The sequence below is a fragment of the Phyllobates terribilis genome, unplaced genomic scaffold, assembly GCF_046119375.1.
Source record: "Phyllobates terribilis strain yellow unplaced genomic scaffold, ASM4611937v1 Scaffold_5__5_contigs__length_657084704, whole genome shotgun sequence".
Lineage (NCBI taxonomy): Eukaryota > Metazoa > Chordata > Amphibia > Anura > Dendrobatidae > Phyllobates > Phyllobates terribilis.
The window spans coordinates 272018180-272044900 of record NW_027362765.1 but is presented as its reverse complement, the minus strand read 5'-3'; the positions used below and the strand labels follow the sequence as shown (position 1 = coordinate 272044900).

The 26721-nt window shown below is 46.9% G+C and overlaps 1 protein-coding gene across 1 annotated transcript in view; it reads left to right on the top strand.

The window, feature by feature from the left end:
- The first annotated feature begins 24089 nt into the window (after positions 1–24089).
- The window catches only part of FASN (fatty acid synthase), a 70947-nt gene continuing 68315 nt past the window's right edge, over positions 24090–26721 (top strand). Inside the window, exon 1 of the mRNA XM_073684153.1 lies at positions 24090–24347. The gene's annotated coding sequence lies outside the window, so the exon portion shown is untranslated. The remainder of the gene's footprint in view (positions 24348–26721) is intronic.

Sequence of the window (26721 nt, the reverse complement as noted above, 5' to 3'; positions counted from 1 at the left end):
TGGTGTTCTAAAATTAAATAATAATAATAATAATAATCCCCTGCATGATGTTTCACCAAGTCTTCACCCCTGCCCTCTTTGCCAGTGTACACACAGCAGAAAGCTGCAGCAGTTGGCACCTTGACCACCTTCGTCATCAGCATCATCAGAGACTTGCACTACTTCTCCCACGTACTCATCCTCTAACAGAACAAGTGGTTGGGCATTAGTGCACTCAATCTCTTAGGATTGCAGGGCAGGGCCAGGTGAATTGCCCACAGAACCAAAGCCAGCAGAGTCATCAAAAAGCAGAAGTGACTGCTGCATGACTTGGGCCTCAGACTGCTTGCCTGATATGCAAGGGGGTGTGGTGGAAGACAGATGCCCATGGGTTGAAGGTGCAAAATCTGCGCTTTTAGCAGGGGACTGGGTGGAAGACAAAGCAAAGAAACTTAAGGCACTCTCAGCCATCCAATATATGACTACCTCTACTTGTTCTAGCCTCACCATTCATCCAGCTGTACTCGGGCCTACGAAATTACACAGAACGTTCTGTCACCTACTTGCACCAGAGGAAGGTGTTTCAGTTGCCCAATCTCTCCCTGCAGCAGCTACACCACCACCAGAGCAACACACCCACATCTCCTATTTGATGCTCTCCTCATTGTTTTCAACCCCAAAAATTGCAGAGTATTACACGGTCTGTACACAGAGAGAGTGGCTAGCAGATTATTACACAGCCTGTTTTCAGAGTTCCCCCAAAAAATCAATAATAAAAAATACACATAAAAAGTGTTGACTACCTCCTCCTTGTCCACCTCTTCAACCTACACCGTCATCTCCTCCTCAACCTCCTGCTCCACTTGGACCTCCGCCTCCTGGTTCACGATTACAATTTTTTCTTCTTTTTTTTTTATTCTCTGTTATTTAAATCATTTTCCTATCCACGTGTGTTTGCAGGGCACTTGTCCTGGTCTTACCCCCATTTAGCTTCCTTTTGCAGCTCTCTAGCCCTTACTATGACCATTTTACAGCCATTTTAAAGCACCGAAGTTCGGATCCCCATTGATTTCTATTGGGTTCGAATCTGAACCAAACTTTTTAGTGTATATTAGTTGAAGCCGGTGAACCCGAACATCCACGGGTTCACTCATCACTACACATGGGAGCAAGATGGACGACACTTGGGGGCAGGATGGATGGCACATTGGAGGCAAGATGGATGACACATGGGGGCAAGATGGATGACACATGGGGTCAGGATGGATGACAAATGGGGCAGGATGGATGACAAATGGGGCAGGATGGAGATGACACATGGGGCAATGATGGGAGGACGTATGGGGTCAGGATGGGAGATCATATGGGGCCGGGTAGAGACACATGGGGGCAGGATGAAGACACATGGGCCAGAATGAGAGAACATATGGGGCCAGGAATGAGGCTCAAGCAGACCAGGATGGGGTACGTTATTACAGGAAGGGGCCAGGATGTGAGACATTATTACTGTAGGGGCTAATTAAGGAATATTATTACTGCTGTGATGTATTTTATTTTTGAGAATACTGTTTTCAATGGGGGGGGGGGTCCTGTTACTCTGCAGGGCTACACTATGTCGCTTTTTTCTTCATTTGGCGCAGTGTAGAAGTTGGAGAAAAATTGGGGAATGTGCTCTGAAAGCGGTGCTCTGTATAACTGTGTGTTATTTTCTGCAGAGACAAGTCCTGGCAGGAAGAAGTGATGGCGGTCTGCGCTGGTTGAAGAATGAAAGCAAAAAGATTGTACAAAGAGACAGAATTTGTCAATGAATTCATGGAAAGACGCTATCATGTTGTGGACTGTGGAAGAGCTTTATGTGACCAGAAGGAACTCTCATTTTCATCAGATGATACTGACATGAGACAACGAGAAATAGAACAAGATGGGAAAAAGCATGAACTTGACTTGAATGAAACTAAAGCTGTTGACGTGCTGAGTGAAGATAATGTGGAAAGTGAAGATCTTATCACCATTGCTGTATTAAAATTGAAGAATCACCCCAAAACAACTATGGGATGGAGAAGACCGCATTCACAGCAGGAAGGACCCGATGATGTGATGCGGCCAGCCAATCACAGTAATGCCAGTATCTAACATGGCTACGGCATTACCGTGATTGGCAGGCAATCCCCGCATGTTTAGTGGCTGAAAAACAGTGGGGACTTGAGCATGGCGCTTGAGCACCAGGGATATTCAATCAAGTACCGAGCGTACCTGAGCACCCCGATGCTCATTCGAGTATCGAGCAGTTCCGAGCACACTTGCTCATCACTAATTGGCATCACTACTTACTGCCTTTGAAAATTTAGATCTACATTTCATTAGCTAACAACTGCTCCACTTGTCCTTTGCTCTCACTATCATAACGCCCCCTACCTCCAGGGTATTTTAGATTAATATTTACATAAAATTAAAGCATCTCTTTAATGTGCCCCCAAAGCTATATTCATCTCCTGATACTTACATGTCACTACTCACTATATATTCACAGATTCTGTTTTGCACTGTGTCCCAGAGCCAAGGTTTTAATGTAACAATAGGGGTGCAGTTGTTACAGTTACTGTATTTCTGTGCCCTGGTGCCGGTAAGAATGTAAGGACCTCAGCCAAACACAAGGACAACTATACTATACTCGTATATGGCACACAATGTTTAGTATTTCCATATAAATTGCCTATTTTCACATTTCTCATCCATATATCTGTTTCCAAAGAAAGCTGTGTGAAGATAATGACAACTGAATAGTCTGCAGAGCGGCCTATAATGGCTATAGCCTTAGCTCCGTGTATAGATGTGTATGTCTGAGCTGTCTATGGACTAACGTGGCAGCATTTACCAAAACTAGTGTAAAAAATATGGCAACCAATCAGATTCTAGCTATCATGTTTTAAGCTTCTTTTGGAAAGTAAAACCAGTGACCTGACGATGTATACTGTACATAGTTCGGCGTATGCATTTTATCCATACATATCAGGGAATAATGTTAAGGGCCAAGGACAGTACTCTGAACACGGAGAGCACAGTAACATTGACAGACTCGGTTCTGCTACAAACTAAACTTTACTGGCGATGGGTCACAGATAACGACAGCTTGGTGGTTGGCAGTTGATGGATTGGCAGTTTCAGCTTGCGGTACAGAGCTTGGAGGTAACAGTCTATGGCGCACAGCTTCCCGGTTACAAGTACCTCATGGTAATCCCCAACATTTTTTAACTTGGCAGCTACTAGTGATGATCGAGTGTGTATTCTTAACAGATAGGCAATCCATGCATGTGTCACAGCTGTCTAACAGCCGTGACACATGCAGCTGCGGCGACACTAACATAAATGTCGAGCACACCGAAAATACTCGACGAGCACTCAAGTGTGCTCGCCGAAAGGGTTAGCAATACACGCTCGATCATCACCAGTAGCCACATTCATCTCTTAGAGATTGCTGTGAGGCAAATCCAGCACCTCCCTCCTCTCCAGAGTCCTTCGTTACCAGTACAATGACAACCATGGCTTACCCATAGAAGGAACACCAATACATTGTTCCCCCCTCACTTATGGGCAGGATACTTACATCCAGGGGTTTCCACCTTACTCACATTCAGTGTCCCTACATCAGGCACTCCCACCACTATTACATCTCGCTTCAAGCAACCCTCTCACTGGCAATATCATCCTATCTCCAGCACTGTCATGGTTATCCTCCCTCTGACTCTCGCCAGTGCATGCGCTTCCAGATCTGCGCATATGCGATTTTTACTTGCAAATTTTTTACATCTAATTCAATTCTATTGGGAAAATCCGCACATAAAACTCAGCGTGCTCGCAAGCAAAATTGACATGTTGTGGATTAAACCCCTTCAAGACGTAAACTTACGTCATATGTCGTGTCCCTGCCTTTGATGCTGGCTCGCACGCCGAGCCCGCATCTTTCCCCACACATGATGGCTGATTTAGCCATGGGTGGAGTGTGTTAAATCCCACTGAAATCTTGTTGAAATCCCGCTGATCTCTGACAGTGGCATTTAAAGGGGACCATTAAAGTAGTTTTCCCACGAACAAAAGTTCATTTTAATAATTGGCTGTGTCTGACCGTGTACAGAACATATCACAGCTCCTGGGCAATAATTGTTTTATTTTTAATGGGGCAAAACTTTTATTTTTTTTTTATTTTTTCTTATTTTTAAAACTTTTTTTTTCACTTTTTACTGTACTTAAAGGGGTTTTCCCACGAACAAAAGTTCATTCTAATCAATGACTGTGTCTGACCGTGTACTGAACGTGGTCTGATCATACCACATCTCCTGGGCAGGGGAGAAAGCAAAAGACAATACAGACATTACAGCAGGGGATCACAGAGGATTTATTTTCTGAGGTAAAACATTGCACTGCCTGTTTTTAAACAATATTTTACCTCGCAAAATGAATCCTCTGTGATCCCCTGCTGTAATGTCTGTATACTCTTTTGCTTCCTCCCCTGCCCAGGAGATGTGGTATAAAATATCACTGATGTTTTGGGGATGTGTGAGATACAAAGGCACAGGAAACTTGGTGAAAGTTGAAGGAAAGATGAATGCAGCACATTATCAGCAAATACTGGAGGCAAATTTGCATTCATCATCCTGGAAGCTGCGAATGGGACGTACTTGGACGTTCCAACATGACAACGATCCAAAACGCAAGGCCAAGTTGACCTGTCATTGGCTACAGCAGAACAAAGTGAAGGTTCTGGAGTGGCCATCTCAGTCTCCTGACCGCAATATCATTGAGCCACTCTGGAGAGATCTCAAGCGCGCAGTTCATGCTAGACAGCCCAGGAATTTACAGGAACTGGAGGTTTTTTTCAAGAAGAATGGGCAGCTTTACCATCTGAGAAAATAAAGAACCCCATCTACAACTACCACAAAAGACTTCAAGCTGTCATTGATGTAAGAGGGGGCAATACACAGTATTAAGAACTGGGGTATGTGAACTTTTGATCAGGGTCATTTGGATGTTTTTGGTTGTCATTAAGATTTAAAAAGAGAAAACACAGTAGTTTGACAATAAATGGCTTCACCCAACCAATAACCATGAGTGGAGAAAAAGTTTTTTTGTTATCATTCATATTCTCTGAAACAAGTCCAAGAAAGGAAAAATTCTGCTGGGGTATGTAAACTTTTGAGCACAACTGTATATGGTATATATACATACAAATGTACATCTTTTTTTTACCTATTCTGACCAAACCCCAGAAATTAATTCTGTGTAAGGCTGTGTGTCCACGATGAGTTTTTGGTGAGTTTTTGATGCTGTGTATTTTCGCTGCGTCAAAACCACAGCGTTTTACAGTTCCAGCAAAGTGGGTGGGAGTTGTAGTAATTCCTCCCCGCTGTGCTTCTTTTTTACTCAGTGTATACTGACTGGCGGTGCAAGTTTCAAATCTGCAACATTTTAAATTCTCTAGCAGATACGCTGAGTTTTATGTGCAGATTTTTTCCCTAGACTTGCATTAGATGCAGATAATCTGCAGGTAAAAAACGCACATGTGTTTTTAGTGCGTTTCCGCAGCGGAGATGCATCAAAAATGCATGTAATCCACACATGACTATATCAATAAAGCCAAATACCAGGAAGTATCAAAAACAAAGCAGCTTTATTTAAAATACATACCAACAAGAGACAAAAATGCACTGAAAAACATGATAAAAATGCATGCAAAATAGCGCAATGAAAAAATGCAAGTAATCTAATTTATTTAAAAGATGTAGAAATTATGCAACAAATCTGCAACATCAAAAACTCCCCAAAAGCTCATCCTGGGAATGTAGACTCATTTACTGTATATTATCACCTATTACAATCTAAACTAATGAGGTGTGAGGCAAAATCATCTAAGAATAATTGAGGAGTGAACATCCAGGAGTTCTTCAGACATATGAAACCTATCAGGTTATGTATGGCAGTAACTGAGAGCTAGTGGCTCTTTACCAGGAAGCCATATGTAGCACCCTGAGGATTCGGCTGCTACAGGGGTATTGCACCTCAACCCAGAGGTGTGATATTCCACTCCCGGGTAAGGAAGGAGTGTGAAACTGAGCTCGGTAGGCTGCATGCACTACACACATCCCATTTCCGAGGAGCAGACCGACGGTACTCCCACTTAGAAATGTGCAGGTACGACCGAGTCTGTTCCTGGCTGGAGTGGGAGGGGGGTGGTACATCCCAAGTAGTGTAGGGGCAGATAGGGGGAGCAGCCTGGGTAAAGATAGGAGCTCATTGGGTGCTGGTCACCTGAGCTCACACATAGAGGGTGTATATAAGGTGGGCACCAACTAAGAACAGGGTCAGTTGCAGAGAGAAAGTCAGCGAGCTGAGGAGAAGAGAGACCCAGAGTGAGAGAGGAGAAAGAGAGACCCAGAGGGGGAAACAGAAGAAAAGGACTCCAAGACCCCAAACTAAATCCCCGGGTGAAGAGTCGGCACAGGGTACCGGAACCCAAGCTGGTGGGGGCAAAAACACTCCCCAGCCAGAGACCGGAGACCGTGGGCAGCGTTTGCCACGGTCACCCACCACATCCACCACGAAGGCATACCACGAGGAGGGTCAGGGAACCCAAGGCCAAGGGTCTCCCAACAGAAGGCCCGAGGGAGCTGGACCTGGGTGGATCAATAGTGGGGACGGCCAGAGAAAGGACAGAAGGAGAGCTCAGGGTCACGCTCCGGACTTATTTGGGAGTTGGCTGGATCCAGAACCTGGTGGACGCAGCACGGCTCGGGAGGTCACTCGAAGCTGGAGTGACCAGAACATCAGCAGTGAGTAAACATCCTAAACTGCATAACCCGACTCTGTCTCTGATTGCCGTCTACACTGCATCACCACAACTCCCATCCTCTGCACCTGATCCCCCTGAGGCTATACCCCTCCCATTGGGGGTTATCCTATCAAGCTGCACCAACACCACCAGCCTCAGCGGATCCTGCTGCAGCGGCGGCCACAGTGACCGCAACACAACGGGTGGCGTAGTCGACATTAAGAACTTAGTAACATCTGTAGGACTGCCACATACAACTGAGTTTGACACCCTGGGCACGGACCGGGTCACAGCCACTCGGAAGATTACAACCCCCATCTGATCCGGCTCCGGATATTCCCCCTAAAGAATATGGCCCAGGGGGCGCGTCAACTTTGGCGTAGTCGGCAGGATTACGTGCCCGCAACACCCGGGTACTGCGTGCCTGAAGAAAAGTGCAAGTTTACCTCAAGAAGAAGTCTCCTGCCGGTTCCGGAGGGTCCCGCCATCGGACCCCATCACCAGTCGATTCCCGCCGGTTGTCCGCCATTAACAACTTTTTCCCGCCATCTGCAGAGTTTCCCGCCACTGGGAAGCGATTCCCGCCATTTCCAAAGGTTTCCCGCCTTGGAAGAGCGGACGCCATTATGGGCGTGCCAGAGGGTGGCGAGAGGCCACCTCCCATCGTGGGCCAGGACCGAAAATGGCGCCAAAAGTGGAAACCGCCCCCACCAACAGAGACTGTGATGCTAGAGGTGTCTGTCAGCGTGAAAGAACCGCCCCTGGAGCTGACAGTCACCCAGTGGCCCCGGGACCGCCCTCGAAGTGGGAGGAGACGAAAGAAAAGAACGAAGATGGGTGCCGCCTGGAGCAGTCTGGAGCGAGCGCACCCGGAGGCAGGAAGCCTGGAGAAGAGTAGCAGAGAAGCTCACCCGGAGATGGCGAGAGAGCAGAGCAGCACCGGCCCGCTGGCCAGGAGCCTGCTGGAAGAAGAGCAGAGCAGCACCGACCCGTTGGTCAGGAGCCTGCTGGAAACCACGACCCCACTAGGCCTAGTGGAGGTCCTTGCACAACTCCCCCGAGACCGGGAGTGTGCACAGACTGCCCTGGAGGGCCTCGCACGGAGGATGGCCCGGGTACAGCGAGAGACATTGGCGGAGTGGAGCCGAGAGATGGCCCAGCAAACCAAGACCCGGAGCACGCCAGCCAAGATGAGGAGACAGACCGCCTCTGAGGACGGCGCGGGAGGACCCAAGGCCGGAGACGGCGCCGAGAAGGGAGCCGAAAGCATGGAGGCAGGTAAAGGGGACGTCTATACCCCAAACCAGGACACCGCTTACCTGCCCCAGCTCCCCGTCGCAGAGCCCGAAAGTCCCCCTGCTGTGCCCGAAAACGCCATGTCACCGACGCAGACTAGGCCCCAACCGGAAGCCGCCGCCGCGACCCCTGTGACGCCATGCGCACCGACCCCGAGCGTGGCAAAACAGGAAGTGACACCAGCCTGGTCGCAGGGCCTAGAATTCCCGGGCGTCGCAGCACCAACAGCGCCCCCTACCTCCGCGGAGCCTCCGGCCTGGCCGCAAGGCCAGGTAGCCCAGGGCGCCGCCGTCCTAACGGTGCCCTTCACCTTCCAGGTGCCTCAGGCCTGGCCGCAAGGCCTGGGCAACCCAGGCGCCACCACCACCGCGCCCGCACCCGTAAAACCAAGGGTGCCGCGTCTGGGAGAGGACTTGTTTGCCCAGCACACGTGGCCGGACGGGCAGCCTTTCATCTGGCCCCAGAGATATTATGAACTGGAGCACCAGAGGAGAGTTGGGGCCATGTGTGCACCCCTGATTCCGGCTCCGAAGCCCGTGATAAGGATCTCGCCCCCGCTTGAAGAGACCCAATTTGAGTGGGACCCCACCGGAGAAGACCTAATGGGGTTCACTCAGGAAACCAGGGCAGCTGCAGCGGAGCGTGCTGAGTGTTGCCGACAGCAGCTCGAGGAGTTTGCGAGGGAGCGGAGAGAGAGGCGGGTCCGGGAACAACAGGCCCAAATAAGGAGCGCCGAGCAGAAGAGCCGAACCAGGAGGGATCCCCGTGCAGCGCACAGTCCCCGCACCACCGGGACTGTAATTAAGTTCAATATGCAGCATGGGTGGGGCTTCATCAGAGACCACAACACCCCCGGCGACGTCTTTGTCACGCGCAGAGATGTGGAGTCCCATCTGCCGGAGGGGCACAGAGGTCGTGACCTTTATATCGGGGACGAGGTCACCTTTACCCGGCACAAGTGTGCCAAAGGACCTTACGCCCTCCATGTGCATCGCCTGACAGAGGAGGAGCTGCGATGTGAGGAGGAAGAGCAAGAGGATCCGGACGGGTCTGAAGCTGAGATCCCCAAAGAAGGAGCAGGAGGAAGACGCTGTTGAGTACAGCGGAGCAGGTGCTGTAAATAGTTACCCGATCGGGGTATAAAGAAACTGTTACTGCAAATATAGTCCCCGTTGGGACCAGCTGATGTGAACTGTTCACCCGTTTACCCTTGATCCCACAGGCTGAGGACTGTGAGCAGCCATTCCCTTTCCCTCCTTACCTGGCCGAGGACTGAGAGCGGCCATACCCTTGTACATAGTTGCGCTTCCTAAAGCGCCCCCTACCGGTTTTATAGGAAAACCATTTTTCTAGAAAGACTGTCGCACTGTACCCGGTCACACGTTGCACAGTGACCGGAGGAGGAGCCAGAGGCGACGAGAAAGTTTTATATATATAATGTTTTATATATTTTATATGTTTATGAAAAAAATTTTGCATGTTATGTGATGTTTTTGTCTTACAGCCCGAGGACGTGCTGTGATTTACCAGGGGGGAATGTAGCACCCTGAGGATTCGGCTGCTACAGGGGTATTGCACCTCAACCCAGAGGTGTGATATTCCACTCCCGGGTAAGGAAGGAGTGTGAAACTGAGCTCGGTAGGCTGCATGCACTACACACATCCCATTTCCGAGGAGCAGACCGACGGTACTCCCACTTAGAAATGTGCAGGTACGACCGAGTCTGTTCCTGGCTGGAGTGGGAGGGGGGTGGTACATCCCAAGTAGTGTAGGGGCAGATAGGGGGAGCAGCCTGGGTAAAGATAGGAGCTCATTGGGTGCTGGTCACCTGAGCTCACACATAGAGGGTGTATATAAGGTGGGCACCAACTAAGAACAGGGTCAGTTGCAGAGAGAAAGTCAGCGAGCTGAGGAGAAGAGAGACCCAGAGTGAGAGAGGAGAAAGAGAGACCCAGAGGGGGAAACAGAAGAAAAGGACTCCAAGACCCCAAACTAAATCCCCGGGTGAAGAGTCGGCACAGGGTACCGGAACCCAAGCTGGTGGGGGCAAAAACACTCCCCAGCCAGAGACCGGAGACCGTGGGCAGCGTTTGCCACGGTCACCCACCACATCCACCACGAAGGCATACCACGTGGAGGGTCAGGGAACCCAAGGCCAAGGGTCTCCCAACAGAAGGCCCGAGGGAGCTGGACCTGGGTGGATCAATAGTGGGGACGGCCAGAGAAAGGACAGAAGGAGAGCTCAGGGTCACGCTCCGGACTTATTTGGGAGTTGGCTGGATCCAGAACCTGGTGGACGCAGCACGGCTCGGGAGGTCACTCGAAGCTGGAGTGACCAGAACATCAGCAGTGAGTAAACATCCTAAACTGCATAACCCGACTCTGTCTCTGATTGCCGTCTACACTGCATCACCACAACTCCCATCCTCTGCACCTGATCCCCCTGAGGCTATACCCCTCCCGTTGGGGGTTATCCTATCAAGCTGCACCAACACCACCAGCCTCAGCGGACCCTGCTGCAGCGGCGGCCACAGTGACCGCAACACAACGGGTGGCGTAGTCGACATTAAGAACTTAGTAACATCTGTAGGACTGCCACATACAACTGAGTTTGACACCCTGGGCACGGACCGGGTCACAGCCACTCGGAAGATTACAACCCCCATCTGATCCGGCTCCGGATATTCCCCCTAAAGAATATGGCCCAGGGGGCGCGTCACATACATCCTCCGAGCACTACCATACAGAAGCTCTGTGGATGGGGCCTAAAGGACCATACACCAAGATTCAAAGGAAAATTGTCAGGATGATTTTTGTTGTACTTGGACCTATACACCCAGTCTTGATGAACCATGCGCTGGAGTAAGATGTACCAGATTCATTAGGAGGAGCATCTTACTCCTTACTCTTAATGAATGTGACGCATCTTTCATCACCTTTGCGCCACTGTAAGATATGTACTCCAGAAGAGGACTTTCTTTCATAACTTAAACCATAAATTAATTTATTGTCCATGCTTGTCCAAGTCCCCACTCCGCGAAGTTCTTCTATTTGGTGGAGCTAGCTGGGACTGAAGTCAAAAGTTGCTATGTTTTTACACAACAACATTTCAATCAGTTTTATGCCATAAAACTGCCATAAACGGCTTAATGAATTGTGGCCAATGTCTATTCTATGGAGGATAACTATAGTTATGGGATCTAGCAAAAATTACAGATCAAGACAGACAACTCCCCACTCACAAACAACCACCACAGAATTGATTCCTAAGCTCAGCAACTTCTTTTCCCTGTTTATAAAGTTCCCCACATTCCAATCCCTCCTTTATTACTTACGTGCTGTATATAGCGTTGATATAGTGCTGAAAATATTTTCAGTCACAAACGTACCTGCCTAACAGGAAATTACAAACTATTATTTATTGTATAAAGGGGAATCCGAGTTTGAGCCCTTCAAGTGCTAATGCTGTTTTTTAACCTATATTTGCCAAAACTTGGCTTTGTTGAAGCCAATTGAGCTGCAGGATATATTGTGAGTATAGGAGTAAAACAGTATGTCCAGATAAAAACCACATGAATATCCTAGCTCCATACAAACCTGTGTTTTTGGTCCCAGCGTGGTGCTACATTGTACTGTACTTACAATGATGGAAGGAAAAGTAGAAAACATTTTTTGTAGCAAATTTACAATTAGTTTTTGCAGGCAGCAACTGAAGCAGGGAAGACCCTCTTCTTTCAAATGAGGGGGTTCTTCTCTTCTTCCCTGAGACACTGGCACAATGACATTAAATAAGAGATTTTCCGTAACAAACTCCAGAATTAGAAAATCTAATTGTGATTGCCATATAAACAAATTACACATTTGCAAAGTATAGAGGTCCCCCTGCTGATATATTGAGAAAGTATTAGAAACAGAGAACCATTTGAATAGATAGTAGCTTTCTCTCTAGACAGGTGAAGGGCAGTAGAGCACAGGGCAAGAGAACATCCTACCGTGCCCTCATTTATTGGAACAAACACTATATGAACAAAAGTACTAAAGTATTGGAACAACTGCACATTTCCCCTACAGGAGCTTTTAAGACATTCTATCCTAAATCCAAAGGCATTTTTATGGCGATCTTCCCATTGCAGCTAAAACTTTTCCACTCTTTATGGGAAGAATTTCCACAAGATTTTAGAATTGTCTATGGGAATTTTGGCCCATTCAGCCAAAAGAACTTGCAATCTCATTTCTAATTCATCCCAAAGGTATTTGTTGGGTCTGAGGTCAGGGCACAGTGCAGCTAGGCAAGTTCTTCCAAGAAACCTGTGATGCTGAGTCACTTCTCATGGACAAGCCGTGAGTTGGGATAGTCATGGAGTCCGAGATCAAAAGTCAGGAGGGTACGTCATAAACAGTGGGAAGAGACAAAGGCGTAGTCAGGTAACATTCCGAGATCAAAACACCAGGAAGACAGCAGATCAGAACAAAGGGGTAAAACAGATGGATGGTCAGAACGAGGTCCAAGGTCAGGCAATGAAAGATTATCAAGCAAAACACTAGGCACAGATAAAACCAACCACAGTTAGTTGAAGCTACGTCTGGCAGAGGTCTGGGACTAACAGTCCAGCTAAGTAGCCGAGCAATCACCTGGGACAATAAACCTGGAGACGCCCTCCCTGAGCAAATGGGGGATACTCGGAGCCGGGCCTTGCGGATGTTGTAGGGATGCAGTCGTGGCCTAGACCCGTTCCGTGCCCAGGGCTGTCACATAAAAAAAATGGGCTTTTTGGATGAATGGTTGTTCGACTACGCCACCTGTGGTTTCTGGTGAAGGCCACCAGCGCTGCGACAGTCCTCTGAGGCTGATGTTCTGGCAGCTAGGTTGGTACTACTCCCCACAGGTGAAGTAGGCCTCAGGGCAGTGATTGATGGACTGTGTGGAGGAATGGTGGGTGCAGTGCCGCGCAGGAATAAACAATCGGAGGCGGTGAATGAAGTCATCCGGGTCTTTACTCACTTTAGATGCATTTTCAGCCGCAAAGCTTCTCTCTGCTACACACGGCGTACTGCGGCCACCAGGAAGGGGGTTCAGCACTCCCCAGGTAGACCAGGAGCACCTGCGAAGACCCCGCTGGTGTGTTCCTCTCCTTAGTAAGTTCTCCCACCGAGTCTTCTCCTGACTGTGTGTGGTATGAACGTGGTGTAAGGCCGGGTCCCACTGGATAAACGCAGGTTGAGAGATACAGGTAGCGACTCCGCTCCATCCGTATCCCCCCGGGATCCACTAAGCCTCCGGGCTTTTCTGACTGAGACGTGAAGTGACAAAGTCAGATATCGGGGGCCGGTTACCCCTCTAGCAGCAGTAATTCCTCTCGCTAAGCCAGAGTGAAGAATACAGGTGGCGACTATGCTCCGTCCATATCCCCCTGGGATCCTTTTGCCTGTAGAGCCTATCTCCTCTGCTCCCCTCCAAGGCCTTCTTAGCACAGGACCCTGACTGGGCAGAGACACTGGTTAACTCTGACCAGCTCCTTGTCTCAAGGTCAGAGAACGAGGACCGTGAATCTTCAGCCTGCTACAGACTCTTGCTGGACCCTGACAGAAGACCACAATCAAAAGACCTTGAACATAAGATGGCCGTATATTATATATGATACTGTATGTACTTCCTGTAAGTGTTTCCTCCACCCTCACCCACTACTTGGTTTCCCCCATCTCCTCTATCCCGGGACGGGGCAGCACCCTGGTGCATTTAGACCCAATGCAGGACAGGAGTGGTGTAATGTTGAGTGGTGAATTAGTGTCCTGTGAGATGTTCCATCCTTACCTGGGAGAGGAGATACCACACCTCAATCTGAGGTGCAGTACCCCTGTGGCGACTGAACCCTCAGGGGCGCCACACATCCAGCACCTCCCAGTCTCAAATTGGACGGCTGATCTGTCAATCAAAACACCGACAGCTCAGCACACCCCTGCACCAGACTGAACACTGAGCTGTCAATCAAAGTACTGACAGCTTCAACACGCTCCTGTAACAGATTGGACAGTTGAGCCATCAGTTACTGCATCCCAGACACACTGAGGGGTGGAATAGTGACACAACCTCACCTAACCATGTCTTTGTGGACCTTATTTAAGGAACTAGGCACAGTCATGGTGTAAAGAGAATAGCCATCCTCAAACTGTTCCCACAATGTTGGAAACATACAGTTGTCCAATATATCTTGGTATCCTGAAGCATTAGGATTTCCATTCACTTAGGGAACTTAGGTAGAAAACTACCCCATATTATTATCCTTCCTCCACCAAACATTACAGTTGGCATAATGCTGCCAGGCAGGCAATGTTCTCCTGGCATTCGGAAAGTCCAGACTCCTCCATTAGATGCCAGATAGAGAAGTATCATGAGTGTCAGAGTGCTTTACATCCAATTCTGCTCTTGGTGATGTAAGACTTACGAGTATATTCAGCTAGTTGACCCTGGAAACCCATGCCATGAAGCTCCTGGCACAGTTTTTTTTAGTGATGATAATACCAAAGGAGGTATAGACTACAGTTATTGATTTAGTAGATGATGGGTGACTTACATGAACTACGGCCTTAGCACTTGGTGACCCCGCTCTGTAACTTTACGTGCTGTCCACTTCATATCAAAGTTCTTGTGGTTCCTAAACACTTCAACTTTTAAATGATACCACTCATAGGTGATCGTGCAATATTTAGGGGGTGAAGAAATTTCATGAAATTACTTTTTACAATTAATGCGTCCTATTACAGGGACACGGTGGTGTCTGAGCTCTTTCGAACAACCCATTCTTTCAAAATTATTAGTAAACCAGACTGCATGATGAAGGGCAGAATTTTATACACCTGTGGCAGCTGTGAAAAAAACTGAATTCAATGATTAAGAGGTATGTCCCAATACTTTACATACATGAAAAAAATCACAGCTATCTGAATGAGCCATTATAGTGGTATTTGTGGCAGGTATAGTATTAATGGGGGCATCTGTGAATGGTACATCATCATAGTAGTATCTCTAGCGGGCACCTCGTTATAGAGGCAATTGTGACTGGCACTTTATTACTTTATTGTAGGGATATCTGTGGCAGGTACATTATTATATTGTTAGGTGTACAATATTATAGTAGTATCTGTGGCTGATACATTATTACAGTGGTTTTTGTGGCAGGTATATTATTATAGGGGTAGTATATTGTTATAGGGGCATCTGTGTCTGGTACATTATTATAGTGGTATCTGTAGTAGGTATATTATGTTTAATATATTTTTATTAAAGACTTTCATAATATACAGATAGCAATATTACAGAATATAAGACATACAGTATCATACTATGAACTAAACCCAGTTTTATGAAAACATATAACAAAACTGGGTTTAGACCTAGTAGGTCTGATATTGCAACTTTCAACATACCCTTAATGTCAAAATCAGTTAAATTCAAGATCTCCATTCCAAAGGCGAGAAGAGAGATTGGAACGTTATGTTCCATATTTTGAGTTGGAATAAAAACAATGAAGCTATCTAAGAAGTAGTGATGAGTGAGAGTGCTCGCAACTGGTGGATACTCGATTGAGCATCGGGGTGCTCGGGCATGCTCATTACTTGATCAAGTATCATAGATGCTCGAGCGCCATGCTTGAGTCCCTGCCCCGCATGTTTGGCGCCTGTTAGACAGCCAATGAATATTGCAATTGGGTTTCCGCACCATGAACGGTAATGCAGTAGTCATGTTGGATCCTGGCATTACTGTGATTGGCCAGCCGTATTGCGTCATGAGATCTTATATAAGACGTGGTGATGCCATGCTCAGCACACTGTCCTCAGGAGGAAGTTCAGGGAGAGTTGTTATAGGAGGGAGAGTGTAGTTTAGAGCAGGGATATAGTCAGGGTTTAATAATATTGCTATTGAAGTGCTTGTCCTCCTGCAACATTAAAAGAACAGTCCTTTTCAGGGCTAAATATTTTACTTTCTGTAGTAAAACCGCTGTTACCTGCATTCAGTGAAGGGAAAGTTTAGGATTAGAGGCATCTAGGCAGGGTTTAATATTGCTATTGCAGTACTTGTGGACTGTTGTTTAATCAGTGCTGCTGCAACGATAAAACAACAGTCCTTGTCAGGGCTAAATATTTTTTTCTGTATTAATACCATAAAATTTGCAGGCATATATATCGAATCTAAAATGCGCAAGGCATGCGGTAAAGGATGGGGAAGTGGACGTGCTGCTGATGGTGCACGCAGAGGCCGAGATCGTGGGCAAGGTGAAACTGTGCCTGCTGCGGGAGCACAACAAACACGCTCATCCACGAGACCTAGCTTCCTGTCCCACTTTACAAGGGGATGTCGGACACCACTCTTGAAGTCAGAACCGTGTGAACAGGTGGTCTGTTGCATGGCAGATAATGCTTCCAGTGTGTTTCTGTTTCCCAGCACCACCCCGTCTTCCACACGGTCCAGTCTCACTAGCCAAGAGTCTGGACCACCTAATCCTCATCCTGATACTCCTTCCTCCCACCATGGCGAATCCCAGGAGACAAGTGATCCCACACTCGGACACTTTGAGGAGCTCTTTACATTTACATTTATTGATTCTGGCCTCTCGCCCTGCACGATTCAAGAGGGACTTGGGGAGCTTGTGTGTAGTGATGCCCAAATATTTGAGCAGCCACTATCAGAAGAAGACGACGGTGGGGAACGGCAATTAGTGTCTCAAGAGGTAGATGATGTTGAGATACAGTTGCCAACAAGTGATGTTGTTAAGTCAACAAGTCAGGAGGACCAGAGGGCGGAAGTGGAAGACGAGGTGGTGGACGATGAAGTCACTGAACCAACCTGGGAAGGTGCCATGCAGAGCAAGACCAGCAGCACAGAGAGGGAGGGATCTGCAGCACCGCAATAGGCAGGTAGAGGCAGTGGGGTGGCCAGAGGGAGAAGGTGGAGCACCCACACGCGTCAAGTTCCCAGGCCAAGGGTTAGGTGTTCCCTGCTTTGACACTTTTTAAAGAAAGTGCAGACGATAAAAGAATGGTCATTTGAAATCTGTGCCATACCAACATCAGCAGGGGCCTGACTACTACCAGCCTGACCACCACCAGCATGCTCAGGCACATGTAATCAAAGCACCCGACTAGGTGGGCCGAATGCCTGGGTCCACAACCAGTGTCTGTGGGTGACATCACTGCCTCTTTCCCTGTGCTACGTGCTTGCCTCCCACCCTGCGTCTGTCGTTACACATTCGCAAGAACCATCAGCAACCACATCCAATTCCTTGTCCCAGCGCAGTGTTCAGCTGCCCCAATCCTGGGCCTTGGAACGCAAGCGTAAATACCCAGCCACCCACCCACAGGCCCAAACACTAAACAGGAACATTTCCAGACTACTTGCCATGGAAATGTTGCCGTTTAGACTTGTGGACACTGAGGCTTTTCGTAACCTCCTGGCAACGGCCGTGCCGCACTACTCGGTCCTCAGTCGCTTCTATTTTTCCTGGTGTTCTGTCCCCGCCTTACACCAGCATCTGTCCCATAACATCATCCATGCCCTGAATGACTGGGAAGGTCCACTTAACGACTGACACATGGACAAGTGCTTGTGGCCAGGGAATCTACATTTCCCTCACGGCACAGCTCTACCCTCTACCTCCAGTTCCTGCACCCCCTCCTCCTCCTCATCCTCCATCTCCGAATTGTCATCCATATCAGTTGCAAGCTGGAACCACTGCAGCACTGTGTCAGTCAGCGGCCAACATGCTTTGCTGAAACTAATTTATTTAGGTGACAAACAGCACACCACCACAGAGTTGTGGAAAGGTATAACAGACCAGACAGATTTGTGGCTCTCGCCACTGAACCTACAACCAAACATGGTTGTGTGTGATAATTGCCATAACCTGGTGGCGGCTCTGAAGCTTGGCAAGCTTGCACATGTACAATGCCTGGCCCATGTGCTCAAGTTAGTGGTTCAGCGGTTATCTGTAACCATTTCCGCAAGTCAGCTACTGCTGCCGCCAGTCTGTCAGTGCTGCAGCATCCCTGGTAAGTGCCAGCTCGCCACCTGATGTGCGACGTGACCATGCCCTGGAACTCCACATCACATACTGTATGTTAGCAAGGCCTTGTGAGCAGCAGAGGGCAGTAGTTGAATACCAGCTACAACATGCTCGTCAGTATTCCGATCAGTTTCCTCACATAACAACCAACGAGTGGGCATGGATGTTTGACATCTATGAGGTTCTCCAAAACTTTGAGGAATCAACCAAGATTGTGAGCGGCTATGACGCCATAATCAGCGTAACCATCCCATTTCTGTGCCTACTCAAATGCTTTCTGCTTACAAAGAGGAAACTTTGCATGTGCACCAGGTGGAAATGGAAGAAGAAAGTGCACAGGATGATATTAACCAGCCCTGCCTCATCTCATCTTCTCAGAGTGGATTAGGTGTTAATGAGGAAGAGGCTGAGGATGAGTAGTAACAAAGAGATGGTTGCCTGCGCTACAGAGGTTACTACCGCACCAGCTTCATCCTGTCTGTTCAGTGTGGATGGGCGGAAGAGGAGAGAAGGAAGGGAGGGATACAACTATTGAGTATGCAAGCTGAACACGTCCCTTGGAGGTGATGGCCTGCCCTGCCACTAGCGTTTTGTCAGACATGGTTTTTAGTGCCTTACATAGTTATATAGTTAGATAGTTTATAAGGCCGAAAAAAGACAAGCGTCCATCCAGTTCAGCCTATTTCTTGTGCCCTGCAGCTATTCCGCAGCATTGATCCAGGGGAAGGCAAAAAAAAAACCATGCGATAGAGGCCAATTTACATCATTGAGGAAAAATTCACTTCCCGACTCCAATCTGGCAGTCACATTAAATCCCTGGATTAATTAACTATCACTAAGCATAAAATGTAATTTTATTGTTCTCAAGAAAGGCGTCCAGGCCTCTTTTGAACTCATTAAGTGAGTTGGACATCACCACTTCCTCTCCCAGAGAGTTCCAGAGTCTCACGGCTCTGACCGTAAAGAATCCCCTTCTATGCTGGTGCAGGAACCTCCTTTCCTCCAGACGCATAGTGTGCCCCCTCGTCTTTGTCACCATCCTTGGTATAAACAGGTCATGGGAGAGATCTCTGTACTGCCCCCTGATGTATTTATACATGTTTATGAGGTCTCCCCTAAGCCTTCTCTTTTCCAACGTAAATAGGCCTAATTTTGACAACCTCTCTGGGTATTCTAGTCCCTCCATTCCCTTTATTACCTGCCTCTGGGGGAATAACAACTATTATCAAAATGAACAAGGCCTGGATTGGCCCAGACTTCTCAACTCCAGCAGATGACAGCAGCGGAACAAAAAGCCAATTTAAATGTTCCTTTTTTTCTGGTGTATTCCCATGCACCCCTTCCCACCCAAAAATGGATATACGGTTCATGATTTCTTCTTTTTCTTATCTTCCTCCTCCATCATATGAACAGGGTCATCAGGCGGTCCTCACTCAGAATCTTTATGGTTCATCAGGCGGTCCTCACTCAAAATCTTTATAGGGTCATCAGGCGGTTCTTACTCAAAATCTTTATAGGGCCTTCAGGCAGTCCTCACTCAAAATCTTTATAGGGTCATCAGGCGGTTCTCACTCAAAATCTTTATAGGGTCTTTGGGTGGCCCTCACTCAACATCTTTATAGGGCCATCGGCGGCCCTCACTCAAAATCTTTATAGGGTCATCAGGCGGCTCTCACTCAAAATGAACAAGGCTATAATTATTGTTTTTTTTTCTCTTTTTAATTTTGCCTTATATACAAGTCATTATACAGGAAAGAATGTTTCCTAACATTTTTTCCTGTAAAATCCATTTTATCTTCGGTTTTGTATGTTTTATTGTCAGTCCGTAAAAGTGGCGTAATACCTCTGACAACATTGTTTCCAGCAGCGACCTGTGATTCAGGGATGCTTCCAGGCGTCTTCCCCATGCTGTTCCCTTTCCATTTGAGCACTGTTTCCATTTATTTCAGCGATTTCCCTGCCCCCCAGTCCCCCAGCCCTCTGAGTAGGGTCTTTCGGAAAATTGCTTGAGTTTACCATTGACTTCCATTATACTCATTACTCAAGTTGAGTCCGTCCGAGTATCCGACCTGCTCAATTCAAGTACTGAGCACTTGAGCATTTTAGTACTGAAGAAGAAAGACAAGAGGTAGGTATATGACTATAGGTGTATGTGTACATTATTATAGGGGCATCTGTGGCTCTTACATTATTACAGGGGCATCACATCAGTGGCAGGGTATCAGAGTCTAGTATATTATTATAGTGGTGTCTGTGGCAAGTACATTATTATAGAGGTATCTGTGGCTGGGTACTTTTTTATAAAGGCATCTATGGCTGGTACTTTATTATAAAGGCATCTGTGGCTGGTATTCAATATAGGGGTATCAGTGTCGGTTATATTATTCTAGGAGTAGTTGTGGTTGGCACTTTATTATAGGGGCATTGCATCTATGGCAGGTACATTATTATAATAGTATCTGTGGCTGGCACTTTATTATATGGACATTTGTGGCTGGTATTTTATTATAGGGGCATCTGTGGCCGACACTTTATTATAGGGGAATCTGTGGCTGGCACTTTATTATAGGGGCATCTCTAGCTGGCACTTTATTATAGGGACATCTGTGGCTCGCCCTTTATTTCAGGGGCATCTGTGGCTGTCACTTTATTATAGTGGCATCTGTGGCTGGAACATTATTATAGGGGCATCTGTGGCTGTCACTTTATTATAGGGGCATTTGTGGATGGCACTTTATTATAGGGGCATTTGCGGCTGGGACACTATTATTAAGGCATCTGTGGCTGGAACATTATTATAAAAGCATCTGTAGCTGTCACTTTATTATAGGGGCATCTGTGGCTGGCACTTTATTATATGGATATCTGTGGCTGGCATTTTATTATAGGGGCATCTGTGGCTGGCACTTTATTATAGGGGCATCTGTGGCTGGCATTTTATTATAGGGGCATCTGTGGCTAGCATTTTATTATAGGGGCATCTGTGGCTGACATTTTAGTATATGGGCATCTGTGACTGGCACTTTATTATATGGACATCTGTGGCTGGCACTTTATTATAGGGGCATATGTGGCTGGCACTTTATTATAAAGGCATCTGTGGCAGGCATTTTATTATAAAGGCATCTGTGGCTGGCATTTCATTATAGGGGCATCGGTAGCAGGCATTTTATTATAAAGGCATCTGTGGCCGACACTTTATTATAAAGACATCTCTGGCTGGCACTTTATTATAAAGGCATCTGTGCCGGCACTTTATTATAAAGGCATCTGTGGCTGACATTTTATTATATAGGCATCTGTGGCTGGAATTTCATTATAGGGGCATCTATAGCAGGCATTTTATTATAAAGGCATCTGTGGCTGACACTTTATTATAAGGGAATCTGTGGCTGGCACTTTATTATAGGGGCATAGGGGCATCTCTAGCTGGCACTTTATTGTAGGGACATCTGTGGCTGTCACTTTATTATAGTGGCATCTGTGGCTGGAACATTATTATAAAGGCATCTGTGGCTGTCACTTTATTATAGGGACATATGTGGCTGGCACTTTATTATATGGACATCTGTGGCTGGCATTTTATTATAGGGGCATCTGTGGCTGGCACTTTATTATAGGGGCATCTGTGGCTGGCACTTTATTATAGGGACATATGTGGCTGGCACTTTATTATAGGGACATCTGTGGCTGGCATTTTATTATAGGGGCATCTGTGGCTGGCACTTTATTATAGGGGCATCTGTGGCTGGCACTTTATTATAGGGACATATGTGGCAGGCACTTTATTATAAAGGCATCTGTGGCAGGCATTTTATTATAAAGGCATCTGTGGCTGGCATTTCATTATAGGGGCATCGGTAGCAGGCATTTTATTATAAAGACATCTGTGGCTGGCACTTTATTATAAAGGCATCTGTGCCGGCACTTTATTATAAAGGCATCTGTGGCTGGCATTTTATTATATAGGCATCTGTGGCTGGCATTTCATTATACGGGCATCTATAGCAGGCATTTTATTATAAAGGCATCTGTGGCCGACACTTTATTATAGGGGAATCTGTGGCTGGCCCTTTATTATAGGGCATCTGTGGTTGGCACTTTATTATATGGACATCTGTGGCTGGCATTTTATTATAGGGGCATCTGTGGCTGGCACTTTATTATATGGACATCTGTGGCTGGCATTTTATTATAGGGGCATCTGTGTCTGGCATTTTATTATAGGGGCAACTATGGCTGGCACTTTATTATAAAGGCATCTGTGGCAGGCATTTTATTTAAAGGCATCTGTTGCCGACACTTTATTATAGGGGCATCTGTGGCTGGCACTTTATTATAGGGGCATCTGTGGCTGGAACTTTATTATAGGGACATCTGTGGCTGGAACTTTATTATAGGGGCTTCTGTGGCTGGCACTTTATTATAGGGGCATCTGTGGCTGGCACTTTATTATAGAGGCATCTGTGGCTGGAACTTTATTATAGGGACATCTGTGGCTGGCACTTTATTATAGGGGCATCTGTGGCTGTTATTTTATTACAGGGGCATCTGTGGCTGGCATTTTATTATAGGGGCATCTGTGGCTGGCACTTTATTATAGGGACATCTGTGGCTGGCACTTTATTATAGGGGGCATCTGTGGCTGGCATTTTATTATAGAGGCATCTGTGGCTGACATTTTATTATAGGGGCATCTGTGGCTGGCACTTTATTATAGAGGCATCTGTGGCTGGCACTTTATTATAGGGACATCTGTGGCTGGCACTTTATTATAGGGACATCTGTGACTGGTACTTTATTATAGGGGCATCTGTGGCTGGCATTTTATTATAGGGGCATCTGTGGCTGGCACTTTATTATAGGGACATCTGGGCTGGCATTTTATTATAGGGGCATCTGTGGCTGGCACTTTATTATAGGGGCATCTGTGGCTGGCACTTTATTATAGGGACATCTGTGGCTGGCACTTTATTATAGGGGCATCTGTGGCTGGCACTTTATTATAAAGGCAACTGTGGCTGGCACTTTATTATAAAGGCAACTGTGGCTGGCACTTTATTGTAGGGACATATGTGGCTGGCACTTTATTATATGGACATCTGTGGCTGGCATTTTATTATAGGGGCATCTGTGGCTGGCACTTTATTATAGGGGCATCTGTGGCTGGCACTTTATTATAGGGACATATGTGGCTGGCACTTTATTATAGGGACATCTGTGGCTGGCATTTTATTATAGGGGCATCTGTGGCTGGCACTTTATTATAGGGGCATCTGTGGCTGGCACTTTATTATAGGGACATCTGTGGCTGGCATTTTATTATAGGGGCATCTGTGGCTGGCACTTTATTATAGGGGCATCTGTGGCAGGCACTTTATTATAGGGACATATGTGGCTGGCACTTTATTATAGGGACATCTGTGGCTGGCACTTTATTATAAAGGCATCTGTGGCTGACACTTTATTATAGGGACATCTGTGGCTGGCACTTTATTATAAAGGCAACTGTGGCTGGCACTTTATTATAAAGGCAGCTGTGGCTGGCACTTTATTGTAGGGACATCTGTGGCTGGCACTTTATTATAGGGGCATCTGTGGCTGGCACTTTATTATAGGGGCATCTGTGGCTGGCACTTTGTCATGGGGTAGGTGTATATCATCATAGGGGCATCTGTGGCAGCTTCATCCAATGTGTATCGGGTCGATTGTCCCTTATGAGGAGACGTTAGGGCCACTTGCAGCTGGCACATTGAGCGAGTCATTGCAGGGTGTCATGGAGTGCCAGCTCTTCGGGTCAGGGCTGCCGGCTCAGTCGCCGTTGATATAGCAGAGTATTTCACTGCACACAGGTCTCCCTCAGGTTACAACTCCCCCCCCCCTCTGCAGAGGTTGCACGTTCGGGGTGGGGATGGGGGGCTGAATCTCCCCGGAGCCCGGCCTCTCCTCATTGGACGACGGCAGCGAGAAGCTGTCAGCCCATGTGGCGTGGCCGGCGGAGGATGTCTGTCATTTAAATAGACGGTGCTGCTCGGAGAGAGACATCCCAGAGAGAGAGAGACTGCACCAGCAGCAGGGAGGGGGCACCGGAGAGACATCACCAGGGAGGAGACATCTGCTGCTGCATCACCTGCCCAGTCTTTACCAGGGAGAGCTCAGCACAGACACAGCCTCGGAGGCAGCAGTGCCAGGTAGGTGCCCCCATGATGCCACCTCGCAGATCTAGGACAGCCAGAAGATGGAGCAGGGGGAGGGACAAGAGTCAGCAGTTCTGGACGAGGCATAAATGTGCCCATTATATTCTGGTAGGGATGGCATTGCCAGGAGGCAGCACTGCCATGGTGTCACTGACTTACTGACAGTCCTGTGGGGTGGATTGGTAGGACTGATGTGGTAGTGGTGGTCTACACTGTAGTATCTGCACCCTCCATTAGATGATAAAGGTGCTTTATTCTTATTTTTCATACTGGACCACTAATCCCTCCATGGAAATGGCTCTGTCCCCAGGAGTGTAGATGATTTATTAGTCTCTATATTATTATTTCTGTAAAATAATAATGAAATATTGTGTAACATGCAGAATATAAGAGGGTAGGTGAATTCATAGAAGGAGGACATGCCACATGTAGCTGCCATGGAGGCCCCAAGAGCAGAGGGCCCACACTGTGTCCACGCTTGTCCTCATGTATAGTGGGAATATCAGCAGTATCTATGGGATGGAAAATGTTCTAAGTGCATACTATCTCCTCGTCCGCTTACTGGTGTGTACTGGATCTTACATGGGTTGCACTGGCAGACACAGACAGAAAAGGGCCCCTGTGCAAGAACACTATATGGGCCATTGGCAGCCCAAGAGCTCCTAAAATGCAAAATTGTACCTTCTTTGGAGGTATAAATGGGCCCCTTACCTCTTGGGCCCCTGTACAGCTGAACAGGTTGCACTAATGATACATCTGCCCCGATGGGATGGATGGATCTATACGCATGGCACATAAGTCCTTATCCCCTTGGTAATGTAGGGCAGCCAGGATTATGCCCCATGGCTGATTCCCACCATTGTACTCTTTGCTAATGGAGGAGTTGTAGCAGGTTAATATGTTGTCAGTAGAAGCCACTTATGTTACTATATAGCGTCCTGCTTTAGCTCTTTGTACACTTACAGTACAGTATGATGCACCAACAAATTGCATTATTCCATTATGTTCTGTTTACATTAATATTCTTTTTTGTGCTTAAAGAGGGACAATCACCAGGTCTAAAATGTCCAGTTTTTGGCTCTTATTTTATTCTCGCTACTCCCCTGATTATCCAATGCATTTTATTTTATAAATCCGCCATATGGTTCCTGAGATATGGGCCTTTTTATGTACTACTGATTTTTAAGGTCTTTTACAAGGGGGTGTGGTCACAGGAGTCTCTGGGGGCGTGTCTTTAGGTTGATCCACATTATTAACTTTTGAGCGCCGCCTCTTTGGCAAAGACTATAAAAATCAACACTAATTAAAAAGGCCCATGTCTCTAGAACAATGATGCGGATTTAAAAAAGAAAAAAATGCAGGACACTCAGGGGAGCAGCAGGAATAAAATAAGGGCAAAACAGGTCACATTTGGCCTGGTGACAGATCCTCTTTAAGGCCACAGCCCCACTATCAGTATTTGGTCAGTATTTTCTCAGGAGTGGGAGCCAAAACCAGGAGAGGAACAATCAGAGAAAAGGTAGAATAGAAACAAGTCACCTATTCTGCATTTATCACCCACTCCTGGTTTTGGCTCCCACTCCTGAGAAAAAATACTGACCGAATACTGATCAAATACTGATAGTGGGGCCGGGGCCTAAGGCCCCTATATGCATCAGTCGTCCGAAACCACCAATCTCAGCCCAATAAGCCAGACATCTAATGTGCAGGGGTCCCTCCCGACATGGTGGCAGATTGTTCACGTACAGCAGGTCATTCTGGTCCACTAGTAAAGTTAGCCATTTTGATAACTTGAGGATATTAAGGAATTGCTCTGTATGCATAAGTTCTCTATAGTAAGGGGAATACCTTTTTAGCACCAAATCTTTACTATAATGGGCACCATTGCACCTTTATTTTTCCTAGAATGTCATCTTCTGACATCTCAAGGGATCTCCAAAGGTGGCCTATCCCTTTAAATTGCAAGTTTGAGGACCTTCAAGGTTTATTTTCAGTCAGTCATTGGGAATTAATATGAATGGAGGCAAATTCTGCAAAATCCATTATTTGCTAAGTTTGATGGAAAAAAAGAAGCTTTAGGACCTGAACGCAGAGTTGAACACATTACAGTAGACTTGAGAGATTTGATGGAATTTTTAACAGCCAGATAATAAGAACTACATATATATCAATAGGAAACACAAAAAGTAAGATGCCGCCACCACCATCTAGGAATACTGTCACCTGGGCACTAGGATTTGTCTACCCCGGACTGAATCTACTAGAAGTTAGAGAGTTTAATATGCAGTGTAAAGTTCTTCAACAGACTACGCCGTATTCACACATTGGCCTGTGGATTTATTTAGGACTCTAGGGAATTTCTGCTATT